Genomic DNA, 22618 nt, shown 5'->3' with positions numbered 1-22618 from the left:
GAAATGGTTTTGTAGCCTAATAAAACAAATGAAAACGAAATGTGCAAAAAATGTGAGGTTCGTGTGTGTGTGTGTGTGTGTGTGTGTGTGTGTGTGTGCCAATCCCTTGTACTAAAATAGTGTGAGCCCCTGGGCTCTTTAAGATCTGCCTCAATCACTCCCACTGGCTGGCTTGTGCTTTCACGAGTGAATATAGGGCACATCTTTTGAGAAACATGCTGCATCCTTGTGTTAGATAGAGGAGCTATACAGTAACTGTATGGGAGAGATTAAGAAACTGTTCTGTATGGAACTATTCAGAGTGGAGAACCCCAAGATATGCAAAGCATTATGCAACTCAGATTGGCACATGTTGTTGTTCTCCAGCCCCAAATAGTTGCTATTGTAGAAACAGTCTTTTTTAATATTCACGTACAAAAGCTTTCAACATGTACTAAATCAATGCCCCATCTGGTACTATTGTGCATTCTTGTACTAAATAGACCTGGGGCCAAAAGCAGCCCTGGTGTAAATCATCCTATTGCCATCAATAGGAATTGCATCTGCTTACACCAAGGCTGAATTTTGCGCATAAACTGCAAATGGTTGCTCTGTGTATGTAAATATATATATATTATCCTTCTATGAACATACACTTAGCTTATGTCTGCTGTAGGATTCTGCTTTTCAGTGATTGCTTGCAAATTGGAGAACAGTTTTAATGTTTTATTAATAAGAGAGCTTAGTTTCTTTATATTACACCTGTAGGCCCTGCTTCAGCTACCCTTACTTATGTGAGCAGTAACACTGACCTAAGTAGAACTATTCACATGATTAACAGCAGTAGGACTGGACCCTTAGGCCATTAAGAATTCTTTTCTGGATGGAAATAAGATAATAACTCCTTGGCAAGGATTCAAGCCAGGCTTCTGTACCCAACAGAGTGCAAGAACTGGAACAGCAATTAGATATGTTATTATGTGTGACAAGCCTTAATTGGCCAAATATGGGCTTCACTCACTAAGATCCCTGTCTCATGAACTCCTTAATGCCCATTGAGCCCCACTCTATCCAGCTCCTATTTCACTCAATGGCTAAACTCCCTTGGATGTCTATCTGTCTATGCAAGCTTTCATGGTGTGCTCTCGCTGGAGTAGCTGAGGCCAAGATCCACAAACCCACACTTAGGCACCTAAACCCCATACTTATGCACAGGACTGGCTCCAGGCACCAGCAGAGCAAGCTGGTGCTTGGGGCGGCAGCTTGTAGGAGGCGGCATTCAGCCCAATCCTAGGGCGGCACGGCCGCTTTTTCTTTTCTTTTCTTTTCTTTTCTTTTCTTTTCTTTTCTTTTCTTTTTGTTTGTTTTGTTGTTGTTCCGCTCTGGCCGCCCAGCAGGGGGCAGCAGCGTGGAGGACAGCAAGCCCGGCAGCAAGCCCAGCAGGGCAGTCCACATCCTTCCTTCCCAGCCGACCGGAGCAGCGCGGAGCCCTCCCGGCAGGCGGCCCCGGCAGCACCCTGCTGAAGCCCTGGCCACCCCCCCCTTCTCTCTCTCTCCCCCTCCCTTCTCTTCCCCCCCGCTAGCCGGGGCACATCTGCCGTGCAGGGAGTCCCCCTGCACCCTGGCTCCGGCCGCAGGTTTTTTTTTTTTTTTTTTTTGCTTGGGGTGGCCAAAAAGCCAGAGCCGGCCCTGCTTATGCACCTAAGTCCTGATTTTGACTCCACTGTGATCCACAAAAACTCCTGCTGAACCCTGTAGGCAGCTAGGCTCACTTGGTGTCTAAGTTTTCAGGGTAACCATTCCCCCAGAACTTATGTTTCTGCCTCTGAGCATGTGCACTGCTGCCTCATTCTAGGTGTCTAGATGCCTATCTCCTGCCTAAGCCCCAGAACTATTCAAAAACTGGGGAAGACAGGCATTCAACAGCGTATGTCATGTGCGGGGCTTGATCCAGTAGGTGAGCTCAGAGGTTGCCTGCTGGATTGGGTCCCATTTGAAATCATAGAGATGTGGGAAACCCAGGTTCAATTCCACTCTCTGCTAGAGCGGGAGAAGGCATTTGAACCGGTGTCTCTCACCTCTCAAGAAAGTGGTCCAAAAACTGGGCTAAAAGTTATAACTTGGGCTCCTCCTACTCTGTGATTTTGAAGGGGACCTGATTCAGTAGGCAGCCTCTGAGCACATTCACTGTACATGACTTAGGTGATCAAATGCCTGTTTTTCCTGGTTCTTGAATCATACTTAAAAGTTGCAATGCCTTAGTCCCTTCATGGATCCCACCCTGAGTGTCTATGGTAGTAGGTAGTAGGATAGAGGCACATTAATTTGCCTCATTCAGGGCTTGATTTTGTACCGTGGGAGTTTGGTCAGTGACTTCAATGTGAACAATCCCTGAGTGTGCACTTTGCATGGGACAGGCCATTCCACTGGTGCCTACAGTCAAATAGTTGCAGATTTTCTTTAAAATCCCATTGGAAATTCTTTATGAGCCCTGCCTCATTCACTATGGATATTGCAAGGTGTATGATGATTAAAGTAGGTCTGCAAAAGCCCTTCCCTTGTTTACTGTGTATATAAATGAGTTTACTGATTTCTCTCTGGATTTGCAGACTACTACACAGTAGCAGAAGATATTACATGTGTATCTAAGGTGGTAGAAAAAAATATAAAATATATAAAATTAAGTCAATGGCTAAATTAAATATTGCATTTGAGAAATAGTCTGTGATCATGCAATTAAAGTCTACACCATAATGCATATGCATAAAGGGGTGCAGTTATATTTGCACATCCAAACTTAAGTTTAGCATTTTCTGACTGTTGAGTGTTTAACTGTGCTTCTCTTAATGCAGGTGGTGGTTGTTCATTTGTTTGTTTGTTTGTTTAGGAATATAGATTGTATATGCCATCTAGTCTTCTGTGGAATGATGTATGACGTTTGGTCAAATACATTTTGCTTTCAGGATAAATTATAAAGTACTTAAGTATATTTCATTACATATTATATTTAATCTTCAGGCAAAATGCATTCTGTGTAAATATTGCTTTTTATTATCAGGGCACATTGTATACTGTCCAAGACTGAATTTCATTGTAGGGAGCTATGCAATTTGTCTAACCATTCTAAGGAAAAAGGACATCAAATACATATGAGCAACTCTATTGGTGAAATGAATTTTAATCATGTTTATCATCCTTCCAGATACACTGTACAATGGAATTTGATAAATTTCATTCTCTGGACCTCATTCTGATCGCTGATGAGATATTAATGTTACAACGTTCCAATGGCAGCAAGCTGGATTCTTGCTCTTAATAAGATGTTGATAATACAGACACCAGTAATTTATCTATTACTTAAGAAAAGTTAAATCAGATCCTATGGAAGGGGGAAAATGAAGTAGGTGAGAAGTAATACAGACATGGCCTAAAAAATCTAGGTAAGCAGCTGGAGGTCTTCAAGGCCTAATTTAATTACTTCTGGGGAATGGTTTTGTTTTGATCTTGTAAAACAAGACAGAGTCAGGAGACCTGGATTCCATACTTGGCTTTCCCACAGACTTTGCTATATGACCTTGTGAAAGTCTCTTAGGACCAACCCTGCACCATGGAAGTTAACAGGAATTTTTCTTCAGTGATGTTACACCCCATATTCTTCATAGAAATATTGTTATATGAATATGGCATAACTAAGATATGTTTTATGCAAGATGGGTCATGTGAGGTATCATTGAAAAGGTTATGATCTACTAAATGTGTTTATCCAATTTGTATGCATGTCTCAGTTCTGTATCTGAAGTTAGGAATATTGACTATGTAACAATTACAACAGTGTATGTACTTGAGGGAACGCCCACCAGACAGTAGTGATCATTCAATCAGCCTGAATGAGCCATTTAATAAGGACAATAGAACTTTGAAGAGACTAATCTCCCACCATCCTGAGGAGCTTCCTGGGATGTTGCTTTGACACTGCAAGGTCATCTGATGATGTCACCTGGTACGGAGTACCACCATGGACACTGCTGGTATTTTTCCACTGGAAACAAAGGTTTCCCACCTTATAGAAATCCTACTTAAGGCTGGAAAGTAAGTTAATCGGGGCTCTTCTCCATTGCCACTCTGCCAAAGCAGGAAGACTGCTGAAAGCACCTGAAGAGACAAAGGAACTAATCTGGGGAAAAGCCAGGGGTGAGTCCAGGCTGAGACAGGGGTCTAGTCTGTGAAGAAAAAAACTGGAACTCTAAGCTGCAGAAACTCTGCAACCTGCCTAAAACAACATTTAGGGTGAGAAATTACTATTTGTAACCTGTTTGTGTGTGTGTGTGTGTGTGTGTGAATTAAGCTTAGGTTCCGTATTTTGTTTTTATTTGCTCAGTAATCAGCTTTGTTCTGTTTGTTATCCCTTATAATCACTTACAATTTACCTTTTGTAGTTAATAAACTTATTTCTTGTTTATTCCAAAACCCAGTTGTGCAATTCATATCGGGAGGTGGGTAGGGGGCGGGGGAAGCTGTGCATATCTCCCTCCACATTGAGGGAGGGGGCGATTTCTATGAGCTTGCATTGTACAGATCTCTCTATACAGCGCAAGACAATATTGTTTTGGGGTTTACACTCCAGATGGTGTGTGCACTGGAGTGCTGGCCATTCCCCGAGCTGAATCCTCCCACACAGATCTGATTTCAATCTGTGTCTGCAGCTGGGTGTGGCCTTGCCTGGGTGTGTGCTGGAAAGGGGCTTGATCCTACAAGACTCATGGCCCAGATCCACAAAGGTATTTAGGGACTTATATCTAGGGTTTAGGTGCCTAAGTCCCAGTTTTAGGCTTCACTGAGATCCACAAAACCCCTACTCAGATGCCACCTAACCCTGTAGGCACCTAAACTCATTCGGCACCTAAATTTTCAGAATCAAAGTTCCCTAGGTGCCTAAGTTTCTGCCTCTGGGCCTGCCTACTTCTGCCTTCATTTAGACACTTGGGTGCCTACCTCCTGTCTGAACCTCCAGGTGAGTCGCAAACTGGAGAAAGACAGTGGATGAATGCTTGTCTTGGCTGTAAGGCCCCATCTGGTAAATGTCCTCCGAAGACATGTATCGGATGAAATTCCATTCAAAATGTGTCCAGAAGAGCAGGAGGTACTGCCCACTTTATAACTTTTAGCCCACTGTTTAGAACAAACCCATGTTCAATTCCCTTCTCTAGCAGATAGGAAGAAAGGATTTGAACAAGCCTCTCCCACTTCTTAGGAGAGCACACAAACCATTGAGCTATTGGATATTCTGATAGAGCATGTGGGGATGTTTTCTCAATCTCTCCTGTGAAGCTGTTCCTCTGTATATCAATACTTAAAGAGTAATTGGGGCAGAGAGAGAGAGAGAACAGACATAAGGAGGAACGACTCTGTAGCTTGGTGGTTAGGCTGCCTATCTGGGAGATACAGGATCCAGTCCTCTGCTTCAATAAATTTTTTTTATTATTTCTCCAAGGTGGAACAACTTCAACAAACAAGATTGAGGAAACCCCATATCAATTCCTGATCTGAACTGACTCCCTTAGGTTACTTTTATGGACCTGGGTCTCCACATTCCTTTTGGCTTCAGCCTATCAGCTTTTCCAGCTTTTTATGTTTTTATAAATCTTAGTGTGTGTGTTTTACATTTAAAAAAGAAACATTAAATCAGTCTGTTCCCTTTGCCCCTGTTTGGCTAGGAGCATACAAGGGCCACCAACTCATCCACCTATGGAGAGAGAAAACAAGAAGAGAAAAGAGAGAAATAAAAACAAAATAAGCAATCTTAAACTGGTATTTGCAGTTTCATCTCAGCGGGAGACTGCAATAATACATTTCTACCAATGTGTGGTGCTGCGTGTGACTATAAATCAGCTGTACTCCCAGGCTTAATTATGTGGTTCCTTAATGGTGAAGTAACAATTGCTGGTTTTCTTGGCTAGTGGTCTTCAAAGCAACCCTAGAACTCCAAAGAAACAGTCTCTTAAGGTAGGAATGTTTCTCTAGTGTGGTAGAAATAGGAATGAAAGGGCCTACCTTTGTAGTATGTACTCTGCAGTGGGTTCCTCCTCTGTTTCTCACTTGAACTCCATGTTAGGTTTTAGGAAAAGGTTTGATGTAATTTTAGGTTTATTTCTAGGTTAACTCTAATCACTCTGCCTCATATGCCTTCTTTTTCTCACTGGTGGATTGCTCCAGAAGAATGTCACGCATAGTTGGTAAACATCCTAGTTCTAAACTTGCCAAACCCAAATGTGGGTGCAAGATGTGACAAAAAGTTAAAATATCCAAAATGAAGGGATACACAAATTGTACATGCAGGAAACTTAAAATGCTGTAGTATTCATCTGTGTAAACAATGTTTCCTGTAGCCATAGTTTCACAATTTTGTATTTCTGATATAAAGAATGTCCAATAATAATGTGAGGGGTTGACAATTTTGTTCGGTAGTATATAACTTTGAGAGTAAAATGAGTGATTATTCCTCAAAATGAGGGGCACCTGTTTCTGAAAGGTATGTGAATAGTATAAATGGGTTTAAATTCTACCTTCAGATACTCATGCACAACTCTTACTGAACTCATGGTGAGTTGTATGTGTGTATCTGGGAACAGAATTTGGCCCATGATGTCAGAAGACATGCAGACTGTTAAGATTTTGAGGGGATGTTCTTTTATCTTCTTAATGGACAAACCCCATGAGAGTTGCAAGGTTTCTTGTGAAGGGGATTTAGGACTGGTCAAAGCTTCAAGTAGTTATTTGGTTAAAGTTTGGGGAAGTCGCTTTGAAATATTTGTTAGAAGCTTACTAATTAGGACGTTATTGATTTATTGTCTGTAATATGGTAGCATCTTGAACTCCCAATCTGCATTATGGTAGTATCTAGGACCCCCAATCAAGGATCACTGTCCCATTGTGCTAGGTACTGTATAGCTACAGAACAAAGAAAACAGTACCTACCCTTGAGGGCTTAAAGTAGAATTGCTGTGATAGACAGGATATGACAAAAGGACATAACAAACAGATCAATTCCTGTCCTTCCCCACCGTGAGATATCAAAATGAACAGAGTTGAGAAGAAAAGTAGAAGTGGTGACCCTTTCTTTTTGCAGTATCTGTGGTGTGGCCATCTCTACTGCTGCTCTTCCTGTCTTCCTCATGGACAGTTCTGATAATAGCTCAGCACAGGTTGCGGGAGAATCAGGAGAGGTTACAAAGAAGTGCTTCTCCTTTCCCAAAATACTGACTGCTGCCTCTCTCTTTCTCCCTCATGGCCAGTTCATGTCAACCCCGCTCACTAACTTTTCATTCCTACTTCCTCTGTGGTGATTGTCTTGTCCTCCACACTGCTGGCTTTCTCTGTAATTTTTCTCACCCTGGTGGTATATCAAAAACTGTGTTAAAAACATATGCTATCGCTTTAAATTCTCAAGAGTTTCCTGGTCCTACTTGCAGCCTAAGGGGATCTGAGGGAAGCATGTAATCTGGGTCTTTCATCAGTCAGCCTGTGAAAAGCCAGGCTAGACCAAGGTGGGGTGACTTCTGCTGCTTTGCCTTATGGAGCAGTCTGTTTTTTCTCTCTCTCTCTCTCTCTCTCTCTCTCTGGTTCTTGTGTGTTAGGGTTCTAGGTTAAGGGTCTAGATTGTAAGAAATAAATTGTTACACTGCAACCTTCCAGAAAGAGTATTTTTATCTAACTTCTCTATTTGTATGCCATGACCATTACAACCTCATTATCTGACACTAAACCATTCCCTGGCTAATGAGTTAATATTAGGAACTCTGCAAGACTGCAGTCTGAGATGTGCTTACAGTCTCTAGGAAGTCTGCTTTGCTTTGTTCTACCAACAAAGTCTGCTTAAGAGCTGGACACAAATATCTCAGAGATTTACTGATTATACTAATCTATTAGGTCAGCAGTAGTACTGTATAAGCAAATGAACATTCAGAGTAAGGTCTCTATCCCTCACAGAGTACACTAATTCACTGATGTTTTAGAAAACAATATAAAATCATTTTATAGAAGATTGTCATTTTTTCCTTAGAGAACTTAATTGTCAAAATGTCTTTCTAGAAAATGAGCTACAGCCCACAGTTCTGATTAAGGGTGGGCTGCAGTTCCTGTAAATCTGTTGGCTAAAGTGGCATGCTGCTTCACAATGTGCTATGATGACTCTACTGTGCCAGAGAATTACCAAAACATAACTGGAGAAAGAAGATTATAAGATATTTTTTCTGGGCAGAGGACTTGTCTTTATACCTACCAGTATCTATAAAGAGCCTTTTTAATAAACTGGTGCTATACAAATTATAAGGAAGTGATAAGCAATGCCTAATAAACATATTCTCTGTGTGAGGCTAAGGCCATTGGGAATATATGTCATACAAATATCATGCTATACTCAGGGTCTCTCTGTGTGTGTTTATTGTTTTGTTTTGAATTTCCAATGTCTTCTACAGAGCTGAAGCTTTTAGCTTCTGGCTGTGGTATCCTTCTGAATGTGAACCCATGCTGTGCAGTCTACTAGCTTTCAAGTGTAAACTGCCCCATTGATCTCCATGGGATGTTAGCTCTAAAATCTAAACCAATTAAAGTAAACGTTAATTATTTTGGTTCATTTTAGTAGGAGTATCTGGATAATGTGTGCAATTCAGCATGGTTGAAATTACATTCCCCGAAATAGGTTTCAAGATTTAAAGATGCAAATAATAGATTAGTCTATCAATATATCTATTTATAGATGCGTCCTCTGCATAGGACTGCGAGAAAAAGGGGGAGAGAAAATCTAGAAAAACTGAAAGAGTTTGAGGGAGAATGAATAATCTCAAGGAGGCAGGGGAGGACTTTATCACTGTGGTGAAAAAAAGTGAGTATTATTTAAAACTGTAAAGAAACAAATAACTTACTATGCCACTTATGGTTTTGTAAAAGAAATCCTTCAGTTTGTCTAGAAACTTCTGGAAAATCTAGAGGCAAAAAATCCCACAAAATTTGGAAAAATCTCCTGCAGGAGATTCATAATTAGTGCATCTAATTATGAATCTGAAAAACTATTGCTAGTGGGTTTGGGTTTTTTTTTGTTCTACTAACATCTTGCTACAGTTACTGATCATAGTATATAATACACATGGATTATCATTTATTGCTGTGTCTATTTGACTTCTACTTGTGCCTCACATTAAACTCATTCCTACATCATAGGCCTGCATCAAGACTGCCAAACCCAAAACACCCTGAACTGGATGGTGGCGATGATTCTGTATCTAAGATCTAAATTTTGCATACATCCCCCATCATATTGGATCCTAAAAACTTGGAACTTTGGAGTGTCTGAAATCAGGATTCATTTCTGAACTATTGTGGCTTGGACCATCAATCATTTGTACCTATTCAGAGTATTACCTATTTGTTGCACCAGCAGTATGATTCCCTCCTCCAGCATCCTTAAAAATAATGATGTATCAGCAGAGTTACTTGGCCCACTCAACTTACTTGTGTGGTTTTGGTTTCAACTAGATGAATTTCACCTTAGTCATATCTTTCATCACAAGGGTTTGTATCATATGCTCCGTTGAATGCTATTTTGCATGTTGCACCAAATAAAAGGTAAAAATCGAATGTAAAGACAGATAACAATTCCGATCTGTAAACTTCTCACCTTTGGAGGTGTGCAGTATATGCTTCCAGATATGTTATCACACTGCAGGGACTCTCAAACCTGAAGGTTTTTGATAGCAGAATGTTCATAAATGTGAGCCTGTCCGAATGGTGATGATCATCTGGTCTTTTACAGGTTTAACACGTGTTGTATTGCGCATAAACACTAATGCACACAGTGGAACAAACCCTGTCCCTAGCACACAGTGTGATCTATGCACAGGGGAAGACGTGCGAAGACTTGGCCATCCTTTGCTTTCAGCCAACATCCCATGGCTGCTGGTTTCCCCCCACCACAGGGGAGGGGCTAGTGGATCCATGTGGTGTGTCCAAGGTCTAGGTCCCCTGACTCCAATGCCTATGCTTAATCCACAGTGTCCGTCCTAGGCCTGTCATTTCACTTTTATGAGCCTCAGTTTCCCTCTGTATAAAACAGGGGCAGTGATATTGGGCATATGGAATCATAATTAATGAGTCAAATCCTGACCTAGGCCCTCATTCTAGTATGGAGCTGAGAGGATATTTCAGCCTGGCTGGGTTGTAAGGCTATGGAGGTGAAGAGAAAACCCTGTGGTGCTATCCAAGCACTATACTGCCTTTTCCAGCAATGGACCCATCATCTGTCCGCGTGCTGCCAAACACAGCAGCAGGAGTGCTGAGCACTGATGTCAGGTGAAATGATAGCTTTCCCATTGTCCTAGTGCATGGGTGGGAGCTCTCTGGATGAGTGACAGCTGGGGAAATGGAGTGAGATGAACCTTCTACAGGAATGGCAGAGCCACTGACATTGCCCCAATACAGCTGAGGAGAATAGGCTTGTAAGGGACCAAAATTTCCAATGCCCCATGCACTTGAGGGCAGCACAGCCACCAGAAACCTCACATCTCCCCCAAGACACGCACAACAGGATAACATTTTCCCTCCATCCCTGCTGCCCTTTCCTTTCTTGCACAGCAGCTCTGCGGGCTGGCATCAGCCTTGGGGCTATAGTAGCCTTCACAGGGTTTTTGCAGGAGACAGACAGGCAGGGTCCACAGAGGGCCAGCTGGAGAGCTGTGTGTTTGGTAGCCCTGTGGAGCTTGTCCACAGAGCCCATCCGCATCAGCTTGCCCATCTTGTAAGTATGCTCAGGTCAGTGTGGAGTCCCCACATGTGGGAGCAGGGGGCTCCCACATTTTTCACATGTAAATGGTGATCAGGATTTGGGCCAGAGTTTGTAAAGTGCTATTTGGGGAGGGATAGCTCAGTGGTTTGAGCATTGGCCTGCTAAACCCAGGGTTGTAAATTCAATCCCTGAGGGGGCCATTTAGGGATCTGGAGATTGGACTAGATGACCTCCCGAGGTCCCTTCCAACCCTGACATTCTATGATATAAATAATTATCATACCTGGTTCCTGTATGGAGCTTTTCATCAGTAGATCTCAAAAGCCCTTAATGAGGGTGACCTCCTTTGTAATCCCCATTTTACAAATGGGGAAACTGAGATACAGAAGGGGGAAGTGACTTGTTCAAGATCACCTCAGAGGCCAGTAGCAGAGCTGGAAACAGAACCCAGGTCTCCTGAGTCCCTCATGTCAGCCAGTATGAGAGGAAGGAATAGAACTCAAGATCTACTGGCTATTGAGCATGTGCTTAATCTACTAGACCACATGGCTTGGAGGTGCAGAAGGGTGGGAGAGGGATTATGGCACTCCTCCTCTTTCATACAAAAATCCACACTCTCATATTTTGAAAGTGGCTGTTTGCTTAAATAACTGTTCCTAGATTGCTTTCCCAGTGTTGGAGACCAATTCAGAGCTATGCAAAGCTGAGTGGAAAGTAGGCAGAGCAACAAAGCTTACTGCACAAATAAAACCTTTAAAACATATTTGTTTGTGTAACGTTCATTCCAATCAGACCACTTTAGATAACTAAAACCCATGCTGAAGAGAAATATTATTAGCTTCTTTTAAAATGACAATAGCGTGGTAGTAATTGCTCATATTAGCTGCTGAGGTGCCTCTGGGGGTTGGATTAGAAGGAGGACCAAGAGACAAGATTCGCAGGAGAAAATTGACACCTAAGAAAAGAATAACTGAGTACATTTTGGAGCTTGCGGAGGAACAAGCATTAGATAAATGCATATGACAAGCAGCCCCTGTTTGATCTCTCTAAGAAGATTTGACAAGTCAGACACACAGGAGCCATAAATTACCTGTAATGGCAAAAATTACATCAGTTATAACCTTTTAAGCAGTTGGGGCTCACACAGCATCAATTCACAGATAGCAATCTAAGGAGAACCAGTCTCTCCATATGTTTCCCTTATAATATACAGCTACAAGAGTAAACTGTGTATGATTTTTCATAAGATGTGATCATAATCTAATGGTTATAGGCTCCCTAGAGTAAACCTGTATAGATAACTGGCTCAGACTCCAACTGACAAACATTTTCAGGAATGAAAATCATTTCTTAACTTAAAAATGAAGTGAAGATGAGAGCAAGAGGTCATGTGTTGGGGGTATAGTATAAGCAAGATTCCTAGAATCAGCCATCAAACTGTTTGGAAGAGGGCAGTTTGAGCATATATTAAGCATGCTAAACATTTTAGAATATCCCTAAGATTTCTATTCTTCATACACATATATGATAATTGTTTAGTTTTTTTGCACTGAGCTGGCATTGCAGCTCAGTGCTTGGGGAGCAAGCACTAGAGAACCTTACAGAAAGGGAGACAGGCCCCCCAGCTGGTATCAATTGGTGTAGTTTGACAGAGCTGTTCTGATTTACAGCATCTCAGGGACTGGCCATAGAAGTTTAGTGAGCCGCTAATGACTTTCATAGAAGCAGTGCATGGCTCAGGTCCTGTCTTCACTAGGATAATGAACTGTGCTTGACAATGGATTTCTACCATAGTTCCCTCCCTGAGTGACGTTGCCCTCTGGGAGCCCACAGACAGAATATGGGAGCTGCAGCTAGTCTCAGCTAAGGAGTTCTCCTTTAGCTCACTTGGAAGAAGCCTGTGCTTTTTGGAGTTTAAGAATAAGAATTCTAGTCCTGGCTTCCCTTGTATGTGATTTATATAATAATTGTCTGTTTGCAGCACATAAATTCTGTGATCTGGCAATTAATGTGGATGTAGCCAGACTGTTTTCAACACCTGTGACAGTTAGCATTCCAGACTCGGTTGTAGCGGTAATACTGGTGTAATCCGGCCTTGGATAATCTAATTTCTTTCAGTGTGCATTGTCACTTACTAAATTTTACCAGACACTACACCAGTCTGCAACTCTGAGTCACTTGCATGGCTGTCTTCCCATACTCTTACAGGAACTTTACAAAAGAATTGCTTACAGTCTGTGTATGTACTTGGGAGATGAAGTCAAAGTATGCTGAGAAAACTGTTTCATACATGGCAAGGAGGTTTCTGTTTGTGATCTGATGCCTGTTCAGGGCAGAAGGGAGGAAAACTTGCATTGATAAGAAATCTCTCTCTCTCTCTTTACTACTGTGTGTTACTGGTGCTGCTTTCATTTCTGCAAAACAGAATATCTTCCTGATACTTCCAGAAACTGAATCAGGAATGGGAATCCTTTCATCCTGTATTTGTCAGTCTATCTGTCCTTACAGTGCCTGTGCACCATTGTCCTCTAACAGATGGAATGTCTAGCCTGATTGTGAGTATGATCCTGCAGTAGTTAAATACTTCTACTACAGAGGGCACAATACTGATGCCTCAAAGTAAGTGTGTGTGTATGTGTATGCGCGCGTGAGTGAGAAAGAGAGATTGATCATGTTGACTTCTGGTAGCTCCTGTCTACAGATTATATAAGCCCTCCTATTCTAATGAGTATGAATGGCTCATAGGTTTTATTGGCTGTAACCCATCAAAAATGCCAAGTTTATCAGGAAAAATTCTCCTGCCATGTTTCTTTGTTTGAACTAAATTTTTCAATGACATAATAAAATGTAAAAAACGATTATACCAGTGACTGTGTCTATCTCATCCAAATCACCACTGAAACAAACATCTTTATACTGGTACAATGGTACCCATGCTACAGCTTTAACTCTGTCGACAAAACCTGAAGGTGTAGTATACGGAGCCCTAAAACTAAGAACTGAAAAAAAAAACCACTTTTATTCTGGTACAGGTCCACATGGACATCTAAGCAGCCGCCATTTGAAAACTTCCTCCCAACCTCCTGGACCTGGAGCATGCTAAGCACAGCATTAGGGCTTCTAACAGTAAATACTTAAGGGATGTCTACACTACCCGCTGGGTCAGCGGGCAGCAATCGATCCAGCAGGGGCAGATTTATCGCGTCCCGAGCGCTCTCCCATCGACTTCTATACTCCAGCACCGTGAGAGGCGCAGGCGGCGTCAACGGGGGGAGCAGAAGCAGACTCACCCCTGTGAAGACATCACGGTAAGTTGATCTAAGTACGTCGACTTCAGCTACGTTATTCACGTAGCTGAAGTTGCATAACTTAGATGGATTCCCCCCCCCCCCCCAGGGGACAAGCCTAACAAAAATACCTACAACATTACAGTAGGCAACCCAAATTAGTCCTTTTGTCAGCCGTCTCTGAGATTCCAGAAAATGGAAAACGAGCTCATCTCTCCTCCTCCAAGTCAGGAGTGTGGTGCTTTGGCAGAGCCTTGTGGGGAAACTTGCACTGCTCATCCCTCTTCTGTACCTTTGGGCTCACCTACACTAGAGAGTTTACAGTGGCGCAGCTGTTTAACTACTCCAGCCCTGTGAGCTCTCCCGCTGACATAGCATTTATTCACCCCCCACGAGTAACATAATTAGGGCCCTACCAAGTTCATAGTCCATTTTTATCTATTTCATGGTCATAGGATTTAAAACGTTGTAAATTTCATGATTCAGCAATTTAAATCTGAAAAGGAGATGTGTGTGGGGGTCACAAGGTTATTGTAGGGGGAGTTGCAGTACTGCTACCCTTACTTCTGCACTGCAGTCTGCAAAGCTGGGCCCTCAGTCGGCAGCCGCTACTCTCCTGCAGCCCAGCTATGAAGGCAGCAGCGCAGAAGTGCTGCCTTCAGAGCTGAATGCCCTAGCTCTGGCCACCTAGCGTCTCTGGCCACCTAGCTCTGAAGACAGCACAGAATTAAGGGCGGCAATACCATGACCCCCTAAAATAACCTTGTGATCCACCCTGCAACTCCCTTTTGCGTCGGGACCTCTAATTTGAGAAACACTGGTTTCCCCTGTGAAATCTATATAGTACAGGGTAAAAGCACACAAAAGACCAGATTTCAGGGTCTGTGACATGTTTTTCATGGCGGTGAATTTGGTAGGACCCTAGACATAAATTATGCCGAACTAAGCTGTAGTGTAGACATAGCCTTTGTGAACAAATGGAAGACTTTGGTCTCCAGGTCACTAGATGTGACACCTTTTCATGAGTGCCAGTTCACTTAAAGCAGAACGCGTTCCCTTCCATGTTGTTTTTCTCTGCAAACATGTAAATGATACTCCGTGTGCAAGAGGTCCAGTAAACAAGTCCTTTGTCAAATGTGTCATTGGGTCAGGTTACCACTGATGTCAGAACATCTTCAGTGTTGTGTGCCTCAGTGACTGTGTGCATAGGTCAGATTCCACACCTTAGACACATGCAAATTGTATGCTTTGTGTAAGGGAGACCCTACAGCATTCCATTTGCAAAAAACAAACAAATGCAAGCACATCGCTGCAAACTTACTGAATGAGCTACAACAAGCTGAGAGGAATGAGATTTCCTTTCTTTCCCAAACCTTACAGCACTCTTACATTTGGGAGTGTTTTCTTTTGTTTTGCTTAATACTTCACATAATGGTGCAAAACCATGATGTGTCATAATGAATCACTAATAGGAAACAATAAGGCAGAAAACTGAAGCATGTTTGGTTTTATGTACTGATTCAGATCATTTGAAGTACTAGGTGAACAATCTAGAAGGCAGGACTGGGAATATAGAAAAATGTAATATGTTGCCTCTGAAGAGTATTGCTGAGAATGTAAGACTCCTGTATTTTGTGGGGCCCTTAGTGGAATGGAATGTTACTCAGAAGGCCGGTTTTACCTGCATCTCAGGCTGTTAAAGTCCCGCGGTCAGGCAGGGGAAAAAAAGAGAAGTGGGGAGAAACATGCTTGGATCAGAAGGCTGTGTTGATATCTTCCCAGTGTGTGGTGAATATTCACACAATAAACTGGTCTGCATTGCAGGGATGAGTGTTGAGCCTAATTCATGTCTGATTGAGCCTGAACTAGGAAATGCTTGGGGAATGGGATGAAGTGTCTACATACTCCCCATTCCAATTCTGCGAGAGGGCAGCATGTACAGTGCACACTCATCCTGCCTCTGTTGTTTGTGAAGGTTATGAAGAGATCTTATATTGAACAGAATGAATCTGGTTCTCTTCTTACTCATGGTGATGTAAACCAGGAGTAATTCCATTAAATCAGTGAAGTTACACAAGTGTAAAACAAGTGTGAGAAGACAATAAGGCCCAATAGCTTCAGACAAGAAGAAACAGTCCAAACTCTCTCACTTAAAAGTACCCAAATTTAAGCTACCCTAAAAAGACTTTTTTCTCTATTAAGAATTAGGAAACACTTTTTAACAGAATAGATCAGTCATAAGAGAAGAATGGAATGCTAATGGAATCCAATCTACCCTTATGATTACCTACCAGTAGATTACACCTCCATCCCCTATACACAACTGTTTCTGGTAAGATCCCTGATGCCAAAAACTCTAACTTTTGATCCTTCTTCCCTCTTCTCAGCATTCTTCTAAGTCTTCTGTTCCTACTGATGGTCTTACAACCTTACATGTTGTACCTCCACACTCTTCTGGGACTAATATTGGCTATCACAAATAAATCCTTGTAAGTTTAAACAATCCCCCTTTGGATATTGATGATGATAAATTTTCTTGTTCCTACTTTTTTCTAATTGTGTTTCTGGAGGACAACCACTCCTGCAGGCCCCCTTTTCTCCCCTCCCCCCCTGAAAATAATTACGTGTTCTTCCCTTCAATCCATATTGCTCTCTGGCCAAACTTAATTCTTAATTTATTTTTATCGTAGCCTGCCAGACCCAGCTATATATTTCTTTCTCTCTCTTGCTTTCATACATGCCTGTACCTTCTCCCCCATCATTCTACTGAATTGAAGAATGTTGTTTCTGTTCTTACTGATGGTCTTTACATATCTTACATACACTGAGACTGCATACTCTCCTCTTAATAATGATGGACGAGTGAAAGAATTCACACACTTCTCCAATATTTCTCTTTTAAGTATGCTTACTGAAGGTGGGAGGAGACCATTCATGAAATATAAATAGGCCATCAAACAGAGACAATGCAAAATTTAAGCAGTAGATCTGCTAATCTCCTATAATTATATAAAATTGGAGACCTACCACCAGAAATGAATTGAGAATTCAGACTAGTAGTAGTAGTACATATGCCACCCCTTAGTCAATATTCTGCCTGAAAGTAGATAACAAGAGAATTAGAAAAACATAAAAATCTTTCCTTGGCTAAGACATTATAGCTGCACAAAATTCAGGCAATGCAGTATCTTCTGAGTTCCATTGCTATATATTTTAGTAGCGGTCTGAGCACCCCCAGCCTATGGGAAAGTTCAAAACTGGATTCTGATTTGAACTCTGCAGCTTGGGGTCATCTCTAATATTTAGTTTTGATGACTACCAGCCGACTCTAAAATAGGCATGAGGAAATTCTTCCAAATATGGAAGTAATCCTCCCCCTCTTGCCCCCCGAGTGATTCAGAAAATAACTATTATATTTAAATAATTGCTGTCATTTATTTTTAACGGTATACTTTCTAGCTAACATAAGAGTTAACTACAGTGTTGCAAATGATTTGCATGTTTGGGATCAAACAATTTCTGTAGATGGTGAAAAGCTCATTGTTCCATGGTGTTTTGTGTGTGTCTACCTTTAATATTTTTCCTTTGAACTCATTGTGACTGACAGTACAAAAGTATCTATTTGTTGATACAAATTGATGCCACACTCTCCCGTTAGGATAAACATTCACTCATTTTATTAGCAATAATAAAGTGATCAGATCTATCACTAGGAGATTCTTTTTTTTTTTTTGAGTTATCAGAAAACTGAACTCTTGCTACCCCAGAAATTTAAGCCTAGGGAGTTCAGTGGTTAGTGTATGACTACTCTGGGGGAACAAAAGGTACCTTTCCAATTAAACTTAATAGAGGAATAACTTCAGACACACAAAGGGAAAAAAGACACTTACAAGTCATGGTGAGTTCAAAAGGAAAGAATTAAGGTAGGCGCACAAAGCATCATGGGAAGTGCTATTCAAGCTTCCATGTCAAAAAGGCTGATTAACAACAGTTCCAAGTCTACATGATCACCAGGGAGTCTTACTGATAAAATTATTCCCCCCTCCAAAGAGAAGAATCACCCTGAACTGAACAAATGTTTCACTTTTGAATAAGGATTCATGAAAAGGCAAAGAGGGTGAGGAGGAGGGGAGATAAAGTCTGTATTCACCAAAAGATCTGAAATTTGTAACTTGAGACTATTTATCAGTCTTCAACTTCTGAATGAAACTGCCAGTCATTTGACAGTGAACTAGATTCAGATCATTAGGTTCAGGGTTTTTTCAAATGGTTGTTTGCAGATACAAATTTTCTAGCACTGTTGTAATAGCAATTAGGGAAATCTAATGGCTTTGTCTGTTTTATGTTATTCAGATCTTCTAAACTGTAGGGATTTTCAGAAATCACTGAGTGAAATTCTCTAGTCTGGCCTCTACATATAGTGCAGGCCAGATGAGCATAATGGTGATTTCTGGATTAAAAATCTATAGAATAACCTGGTTTTAATGGGCATTCAACATATAGTAATATATTTTTGATTTTTACAACTTCCATTTCTCTTTTTCCATTGTTTAAACAAGGGATAGTTTAAGGTCTACAGGAGAGTGAAGAGTGCCAAGAACGAAGCAGATACTTCTAAAATGCCATCTTGTAAGCATGATGTTATATCATTGCCAGATATTCCTACATTTTGACCCTAGTTGGTGGTTTTGGCCTTTTTTATGCATCTCTGTTTTGTACGTGTCTCCAGGCCTTTTTTCGCTAGAGTCAGAGGGAATTCTCTTCTGTTCTGTGTGAGTCATTCTCTTATCTTTTATACAACTGTGGTTTTGGTCCTCCAATCTTGGGAATATAGAATGTAATTTGATAAGAGAATTGCCCCATAGGGTACATAAAACAACACGAACAAGTGAGGGCTTGTGATGCGTTAGTTAAAGTTCTCATACAAGGTGTCACTGTGGAACAATCAGCTGGACTGTCCATTGGCAACCCTTATCTTGGACTATCAGATCAGTGGCCTTCATGCTGGTTGTTAGAATTGTTTGAAGTTGTCCTGGATTTGGGCAGGAGTATGATGGGAACAGAACTGGCTTTTTTATATTGTATTTGAGATACAGAGGGGTGAAGGGAGTTAGTTTTTTGGTAGTTGCAGAGCAAGAAAGAGGTTCTAGTGATGATGGTCTTTCTACACTTGGATATAAAGAGGCAAAGGAGTCTGATTCATGTTACTCAGCCAGGGCAGCATATCATGACTACATGTCTTTAAGTGCATCATAGGTCTGGGGTTAGCTATCGGTAAGAACACTAACCAAGTGAAAGGGATTTCAATCACTGTCAGAGTGAGATCTGTAACATCCACATTCAAAGGGCAGGTAGAGGAGGATTTCAAATAACACAGACTGGCCTGCTTATGAGCAGAAATCTGCAAACGATGTGGATCTCTCTGAAATGAGAATTTCATCTATAATGCTATGATTGCATATTCTGGGTGAAATCCTGGCTCCACTGAAGTCAATGGGAATCTTCCTATTTTGCTCAATCTATTTGGGTCAATACTCTGAAAACAAATTTTCATTTGACAGCCATTTAAAGATACATTTCAAGTTCTTACACATTGTCCATATAGTTCTACTTTTGTAAATAAATAGTTTCTTAGGTCATCAGTTATTTTTCCTTTTAGTTTGTTGATGTTGCTGTGTTTAAATGCGACAATAGGCTTATTGTTATCTCACTTCCTGAATCTGCCATTCTTAACACCTTGGGGAGCTGTGCAATATGAACGCTCAGCCTTTTAGTATCTCATCACTTATTCAGAAGATTATACAAAGAACACACTAACATATGAAGTATGAACAAAGCCTCTGTTTCTTTCTAAACAATTAAATAGAGAGCTATTTAGTTAATATTTGGAATAACTTATAGGAGAAGTGGAAATTATGTGTGTATGTATTTAGATGCATAGATATATTTGTGTACATATCAATGTATTTACATGTGTGTATTTTAAAATTATTATATTTTGTGGAATATTTTAATGTACAGAAAAATGAAATATGCAGTAAGATACATACTTACATATTTTCTATATACATATCTCTATGTATACACATGTATCTATATACATACACTTATTACATCTATTTGGGATTTAAAATGCAAAGATTTTGAAATGTGATAATTTGTATACTTTAATAACAGAGGGAAGATTATGGTTATTTTTTATCTGAATCTTGTAACACCTATCATTCATGGGGAGGAGCACAAAACAATTAATAATGAATAATGAGAAGACTTGCAACATCCAAAAGGAAATGGGGAAACAATAGTGTTGGGTCTCTCTCCCCACTCCGCCCCAGTCTCTGATCCTGTTACTAGCATCTCTTTGACTGGAGAAGATTATGCTTTGCTTACACAAAAATAACATCTTGAAGGATCGCTAATCTGACCACAGCGAGGTCCCAGTTCCCCAGTTAGATCTTTATGGGCAGATGTTTGTGGGCAGAGGTATAAAGATGTTTATGGGCAGATCCATTAGGAGGATCAGGACTCTAGAGAGTAGTTTTAAAATCCTATCACAGTTTGGGGGATTTTTTTTAAAGGAAATCATTTAAGAAACTGTTTAGTGAGTTGAAGCTTATTGTTAGGTCAGCTGAAAGCATACTTAGTCAACACAAATTAATTATATTTAACTTCAGTTACAGCATACTGAGTCAGCATGCTATAATACATTTTCTACACAGAGGTTACAGTTTCTAGGATGGGCGGGAGGGCACAGAATTGGATGGAGTACCCCTCTCTACTGTGTGGGAGCATCCAGTGGTCTGAAGTAATACAGGACCCTGCACAGTAGAAAGGGGATAGTCAGCACTAAAAGGTAAGGTGGAGTGGATCCAGATCTCGCTCTGGTGTGCTGTCCTCGACTGCACCTTCAACAGGCTGGTTTGGCCCCTGAAGGCGGCTTGGATTGTCCTGAGCCCTGGCCAGAGGGTTGACGTGGCCTTCTCCTGCCGCTCCGATTTCTCCTTCTGGAGCCATCTTGGTGGTTCTGATGACCGAACCGTTGAGGAGGCTGCGGACGGAAGTGTGTCTGCTGAGTTGATGGCGTATAGAGACCCAGGGACCTGAGGGTGGCTCTGGAGTCTTTAAGGCAGTTTAGCCTTTTGTCAGTTTTCTCTGAGAAGAGTGTCTCACCCTCAAAGGACAGGTCCTGAATGGTTTGCTGTACCTTGTAGGGGAGGCAAAAAACCTGGAGCCATAAGCTCCTTCTCATGGCCACTCCTGTGGCCATAACCCTGGTGGCCGCATCTGCCCCATCAAGTGCCACCTGAAGGGACGCCCTTGAGTTCATTCTCCCTTTCTCAACCAATGCCTAAAACTCGGCATGAGTCCGAAGGGAGCAACTCTGTGAATTTAGCCATCACCGAGCAGGTGTTGTAGGAATACCTGCTGATGATGGCCAGCTGTAAGCCTCCAGTGGAGTAGACATTTCTCCCATAAAGGTCAAGCCTTTTCACCTCCCGATTCTTCGGGGAAGGTGTCTGGAAGCCCTGATGCTCACATTGGTTGGCAGCATGGACCATGAGAGAGTCAGGTGTGGGATGCATGTATAAATGCTCATAACCCTTGAATGGTACAAAGTAGCATCTTTCCTTGTGCTTAGCTGTAGGGGGCAATGAGGCTGGGGTCTGCCACAGAGTTTTCGTGGTGTCAGAGATGGTCTTTATGAGGGGCAGGGCAATATGTGCAGGTCCGGAGGGGGCGAGGATGTCCACCATTGGATCTGCATCCTCCACTGCTTCCTCCGTCTGAATGCCCAGGCCCTGGGCAACCCTCAGCAACAATTGCTGCAGAGCCCTGTTGCCCCCCAAGGCTGGGACTGTCGTCATGCCTGCCAATGCCTCATCTGGCAAGGATGAGGAAGAGACCCCCATGAGGGATGACTGCTCCCTTTCTTCTGCACTCATGGGGTCCCATAGCACCTGGGTTTCTTGGGCTGGTGCCGACCCAGATGGTGTTGCGCCTCCCAGTGTAGAGGCACCGATGTAGGCACCACCGGTGCCAAAAGTGCCACCGGTGCCAATCCCATCCTTGATGTTGGAATCGCCATCCGTGCTGGAATCACCGTTGGTGTCAGAGACGCCGTCGGTGCTGGGGCCACTGGGACCCCCAGGCCCGGTGCCTGCTGTGCTGGAGGTGTCGAGATGGTAGTGCAGGGTGGTAATGGGCCTACCCCCAACCCTGCCAGTGCCGGTGGTGCTGGTGGGGGTACAAATGAGGCCGAGGCCACCGACGTCACCCTGGAATGAGACCCTTGGTTGTGACCTTGGCTTTGATGAAAAGCCCAGGGAGTCCAAAAGGGCCATTGTGTCGGGGGCTGCCATTGGGTGGGCCACATGGCGGGTAAGGGTGCGGGTCCCGAGTTGATGTGGACCATCTGTTCCTACACCTCCAAGACAGATAGGAGCCCAACTCCGACTGTGAGGTGTCTGAAAACGATGACCACTGGGAAGCGGTACCTCTAGGCACCGAGCTTTCGCACCAAGGGCTCAGGGGTCAGCATGGCTGCTGGGTGTGCTCTGTGCCAGGGAGTGGCATG

The 22618-nt window shown here is 42.2% G+C and overlaps 1 long non-coding RNA gene across 1 annotated transcript; it reads left to right on the top strand.

The window, feature by feature from the left end:
* The first annotated feature begins 5474 nt into the window (after positions 1–5474).
* LOC135981416 (uncharacterized) lies at positions 5475–10552 on the top strand. Its single transcript, XR_010598408.1, has 3 exons — positions 5475–5982; positions 8735–8860; positions 9196–10552. It is a non-coding gene; the product is annotated as an uncharacterized LOC135981416 (long non-coding RNA).
* Positions 10553–22618: the final 12066 nt, after the last annotated feature.

The sequence above is a fragment of the Chrysemys picta genome, chromosome 2 (assembly GCF_011386835.1).
Source record: "Chrysemys picta bellii isolate R12L10 chromosome 2, ASM1138683v2, whole genome shotgun sequence".
NCBI lineage: Eukaryota > Metazoa > Chordata > Testudines > Emydidae > Chrysemys > Chrysemys picta.
The sequence above is the reverse complement of the archived record's forward strand: the minus strand, read 5'-3'. Positions and strand labels throughout refer to the sequence as shown.